Raw genomic sequence first — 6,124 nt, 5'->3', positions numbered from 1 at the left:
TGTGTAGGAGTCAATTTTCCTTTTTCTCAGTGTACCACATATTACCACAGTCTCAACTTCAAGAATGATCAGAGACCTAGAAAACATGATCTAAGAGGAGAGACTGAAAGAATTGGGGTTGTTTAGTCTAAAGAAAAGGGAAGTGTTGGGAAAAGTGGTAATGATCTTCAAAAATGTAAAAAGTTCCTCTGCAGAGAGAAGGAATAATTTTTTCTTCATGTTCAGTGCGTCTAGGGCAAGAGGCGATGGACTTGGAGTAGGAGATTTAAGGTAGACATTAGGAAATTATTTCAAACTGCAAAAGTAGTGTAGCACTGGAAATGATTACCTGGGAATCTCGCTTACTGAAGGCTTTGAAAGGCAGATTAGGTCAAATGTCTCAGAAATGGTTTTAGTTGCAGTAGATTATATACAGATAACCCCAAAAGGTTCCAGTCTGGTTTATATTTTGTTTCTCTCGGGTGATTTACAACAGATGCATTACTGCTGTGTTATTTTAATTCTCACTCTTCCTTATATCCTTAGAAAATGCCAGTAAGAAAACATGGCAGTAGGTAAAAAATTGGGTAAGTAGAATGGATGGTGACATTCCCAATAGCAGAATATTAAGGAATCACAGTTACTGCAGGATAACTGTTGTGTTTGAGCAGGAGTGTGACTTGCTGACACGTCCCCCTAACAGGCTTTGGGACACTTGAGTACTGGGCTGGTGTTCAACAAGTAGTGGATATTCAATACACAGAAATCTATGTTTTAACTAGTCTTTTAAATTTTAATTTAATTTAAATAAATTTTAACTTAATTTTAAATTTTAATTGAAGTGTTGGTCTTTCTTCACTTTTTGCTGTGTGTAAATACTTCCTGAATTTACAAGGAGTGAGCTCTATCCAGAGTTCACCAGTGGCCAGTTTGTTAGTCATCAGGTACTGTCACTGCGGGTTCAGGGATATTCTGCCCAAGATGTGGGGAAAAGATAGATATTTGGAGTAGCACGTCCAGAAGCCAAAATTATCTCAACTAATGAGGGGTATGAAGTTGAACATGATATTGTTTCATCTGAATTCGACTTTTATCTTGGAGACTTTTTGTTCCTCACAAAGCCTTCAGTTCACTGCAACAGTAAGGTAGTATCCAAAATGCTTGTTTCTCTTTGAAACAGAATTGGGGCATTTATCATTTGTCCAAGTTGAATATGCTTAAACCAACTCTTGTTCACCTTCTCCTAAGTCTTCCTTGTTTCTGATCTTCACAGTTTTTCCTGTAGCCTAAAATCTGTTTTCTTCCTGTAGGTAACTATAGGTCTTCTGCAATAACAGAGTGATAAAATGACGCATGGAAAGATTCATGAGAACCTATAGAGTGCGACCCTCTGACATACAACTCTTTCCCAGTCCAAGATCACCTATGTGTCTGTCATTCCTTGACAGAAAACTGTTGAAACTGTGTCTGGATACTGAATGATGTCTGTAGGTACTGTGTTCTAATCCCTTGCAATTTCAAAATTTTTCCTATTATCTAGGATTGCTACAAGTCAAACTCTTTATTACGTGTCCTGTCTGCATTATTGCAGTGATTTTACATATCTGAAGACTGTTATGCTGCTTTGTTTCAGTCTTTCCTTATGGATCATGATTTGTAAATCTCCCATACGTTTCACTGTCCTGCAGACTCTTTCTTTGGTCCACTTTTTCAGTGTCGCATCCAAAGCTGGACAGAGCACTCCAGTTAAAACCTTAGTGTTGAGTAAAGAGAATATTATTTAGTATGTGCAAAAATGCCATCTATCAAACATAGTGTGCTTCCTTTTTCATAATACAACATCATTGACTGCTGTTCGTAGCACGCTGTCACTCCCTGTCCTTCTCCATGTAATTCCTGCCTACTCGGATTTTCTTATTTTATGCTTCTCCAGATGATTATTCTGAAGGGTACTATTTTGCACTTCCTGTTGAAACTCTGGTCTGTGACGGCTTAGCTAGCTGAATTGCAGAAGACAAGTTACTGGATACTGAACAGAAGGAATGTGAGGAGGAACCACTGAAGATTTTGTACAAAAAGTATTAGGAGATTGTGAATGACTGCCTCTGGCACTGGGGAGGAGTTAGTCTTTGGGAAATTAACTTTACCACCTGGCCAGAAGTGTTTCCTCTTCTTAAGATTCAGTTTTACTTTTTGAATAGTCCGTGTGTGTGCACCCTCCTCTTGGAGGGAGAGCAGGCTGGAAATTTGTGCCAGTATTTGCTTTTGCATGCTCGAACACTTCTGTTGTCTGACGGTTAGTTTTTGTAACAGCAAACTTTTCCCTCTTTCAGTTACGTTTATAGAAATTACAGACTCTGTGGAGCTACTTTCTCTAACTTCTTTTTGGAGGTGTTACCATCTTAACAGGAACATCCTAACAGTGGATTTGCAGACTGCTTTAGAAATTCATATATTAGGCTACATATTGACTTAGGAAATGTCTCAAAACAACATACACTTCATTTGGTGTTTTGGACTGTGTACTTTTCCACAAAAGCTCGTGTAGAAGTAGATGACCTTACAGAATCTCTGCAAGACACAGGATGATTGTCATGGTGCGTATTGCCTCTGACTCATAAGCTGCACACCAGCACAGTGCAAGGGTTAAGGACAAGGTAAAATCACTTGCTGCTGTTTTGATTTCCTGAGGGATTATTGTTTTTACGCAAGAAATGGGGAGTGGGGTTCCTTTTGTGAGGACTGTTCCTGTGCCACAATTTGAAAGTATGGGCTAAAAGTGTTTCTGTCAACTGTGATGCCATTCATAGCTTTTGCATCAGAATCTTAAATTTGGATACAAAGATCTCCGTTGTAGAAGCCCCATCTTGTGGACAACCAATCAATGACTACTTCAGCACAACTGAAATACTTGAGATTTGAAATACTTGAAAAATCTGAAGATATTTTGGTAGTCTGCAATAAAATGGAGAGTCTTCATATTGCTGGACAATATGGAAACTTCATTCATCTGTAGAAATCGGCATATGCTTTTTGAAGACTATTTCCACAGGTAAGAAATAGTGAATTACAGAGAGGTGATAAACAGGGATGGAAACAAGGATGTTGTCCCCAGAATTCTGTTTTAAGTCTGAATCAGCTAAAACACTAACAAGCCTGAATCCTGCCTTGAATTCCCAGAATAGTTTCCTGTAGCATTTGTGTATTATAAATGAGTCTTTGGGTGGCAAAATCATATAAGGGCAGAAGGACATTCTTTGAAAAAATTGTTAAGACAGAAAGAATAGCAAAGTATGAATGAAAACTGAGTCTGGAAACTTCAGGAATATCCTTGAGGAGATACTTGGTTTCAGCACAAAGTGATGGAAAAGGGCAAGCAACTCCAGACTCAATGAGCCAACGTACTTGCTAGGAAGAGTGTTAGGAAGGTAAAAAGAGCATGAAAACAAGCCTGTGATAAAAGCTATTTTCAGATTTCAGTATGACATTAGTAGAATATATTATATATATTCTATTATATAGAATAATAGATACATATAAATCGAATATCTTTTTGTCACTCTGAAGAAATTGGGTTACTGTATGATAGTTTTCTATTTCTTCTCTACTAAAAAATTAGGAAACATATTATGTGAGTTTTCCATTTGATAATAAAGTAGCCAGAAAGTGTAGCGACATCTAGGGAAAGTTTGGCAGAAGTGCCTCCATGCTAAAACATCTGTAGCTCCATTTTGCTTCTTAGGTTGGCATTTGACAGTTATACTCCATGCAAAAAGATTAATGTCTTAAGCAACATAACATCCTGAGAAACAAACATAATGAATATGAGAATATGATCTTTATTTTAAGGTTTTAGAATGATCCCAGTAGGAGTTTTGAGTGGCAATAGTAGAAAAGAGCGGCTCTTCACTGAATTTGCAAGTTAGATCTGTGTGAATTTTAAGCAGGAGATGGGTATGTGCTTAAATCCAACCTAGTCTTCAAAAGACATCCTACATCTCTAACTGCGAATGTAACCACTTTTTTTTCCTGTGAAGGTAGCGTACCCAGGGAAAGTTTGGTCAGAGTGGCTTGCTTGGAAAGGGTGAGAAGAGTAAAGAGGAATATGGCATGTGAATAGGGTGCCATACCAGCCCCTTTGTTGGGAGGAGAACAGAGGTTGCTATTCCTACAGGCGAATGTCTGACTAAGCACAGTGATTAAAATGAGACAAACATTCATGATCTGGACATCACAAAGCCAGGAAAGAATTTCCTAGTTCATATCAAGAGATTTAAAGACATATCAGATACAATATATTTTAATACTTAAAATTACCTCTAAAAGTGAGTGTACATCTGCCACTTCACAGTGTAGTTTAAAATAACTGTTTACTTCATATTGAATCTAAAGACTTAGATTTTCATCCTTCAGTAGTCTGGGAATTTCATAAACACAATTCATTCGTAACATAAATAGATCTAAAAAAGTCACCGTTCTTAATAAGTTAACATAAAACTATAAATGCCCATTACCAGCATATTATTAAAAAATTCACAGAAATGCCTGTGGATGCTTGAGAGTTCCTGACTGACTCCTTTTGTTTCTCATAGCAATCCAAAGCCTCTTTAAAAATAGAATTCTAAGTTTTTGGTGAAGGGCATCTTTGAGGGAAAAACCTTTGAGAAAAATGCATATTCTCAATTTTTACCTCAGTCTCTTCCTTAAGGGAAGAATATTAAAGACTTTAGTGACATACAGGACTAAAATTTTTACTTGAAAGCAAATTCTGCTGGAACCAGCATGCACAATAAAAATAAAAATCTTTCTTAGTGTGAAATGAAGCCATGAAAGGAGCTTCATGGTTCCTTTCTGTGGAAGGTGTTTCTTCCTCTAGAGACAGGGAACAGCAGATGCTAGTTCACCCCTCAAGGGAAGAGCATATGAAGTGGGAACAGCTACTTATAATTCCCTGCATCTAGATAATGAAGCATGAACAATTCAACAAGAGGAGTACAGACAGATATTAGTATGATGTGAAATCGAGAGAAGAAGCTGTAGCCTAGGAAAAGAAAATGAATATGTAAAGCTTGTACTAAAAGGGTGTTGGAAAGCAAGAATTTATTCCAGAGGTGTCCAAGAGGGAATAATGATTGCTCAGAATCCCTGCTCCACCAAGTGAATTCATTGTAGTACAGAGAAAGGACAACCCCTGGTATGAAGGACAGACTACTTCCTTATTCTGAGCAGAAGGCTCTAGAAAAAGCCAGTGTTGGTAAAAGCAGAAGTCTCTGGAGAAGTGTAAGGCAAGGGCAAGCATTCAGTGATACTTTTTTATATTAGATTGTATTAGAAATTGTAGTTGCTTGTATATGCCCATATGAGAGGGAAGGAAAATGATGACATCAAGACACTGAAGAGTGACCTGTTGTACATTCCTCTGCTAATATGTACGATAAAATGTTCAGTTGCGGTGTATCATAAACAGAGGGTTAATTGCTAACAGTTGCAGAGTAATACGAATCTCATGTACTAATAGATTTTATCAAGAAAATACAGCAGGACTGGAAACTCAGAGTTTAAGTGTGAACTTGCAGTAATTCACTGGCAGAAGAGTTGTGTAGGTGTATAAAATTGATTTGAAAGGGAATGAAGAGGTGTGACTTGTGAATTGCTACTTTTTAAAGATAAAAAATTAGTGCACATGTAGGTCATGTTAGAAAAGAAGGGAAGTCTTCATCCTTATCTCTTTATTATGCACATTTTTGTAAATGTTTTCTTTGGTTGCCTCTAGCCTTTCTACTATTTTAAATCTTTGTATATTATATTTTTATTGATATCAAAATGTTAAGAGATGTAGTAATACTGATATATGAAGTGATTCAACATTAAAAAAGATAGAAAGATTTTCAATGGCCATTTGAAAACAAGGCTTGATGTGTTACATTACTACAAAATTAAATATATGCAGTTGAACTCTGAGCACTTGTGTTTGTAATATATGAAAGTGTTCTCTTAAATCTGTGTCTCTATAACGACATTTGAATTCCAACTTTGGTATGTAATTTTAGCATAGTACTTTATGTTTGATTTTCAGCAGGGTAGGTGTTTGCAGCTAGGTGGCTTATGCTTCGAGCGGATTCGTCCTTTTAATCAAAAGGAGGAA

The sequence above is a fragment of the Aptenodytes forsteri genome, unplaced genomic scaffold (genome assembly GCF_000699145.1).
Source record: "Aptenodytes forsteri isolate BGI_AS27 unplaced genomic scaffold, ASM69914v1 Scaffold119, whole genome shotgun sequence".
Lineage (NCBI taxonomy): Eukaryota > Metazoa > Chordata > Aves > Sphenisciformes > Spheniscidae > Aptenodytes > Aptenodytes forsteri.
This window is presented reverse-complemented; position numbering follows the sequence as displayed.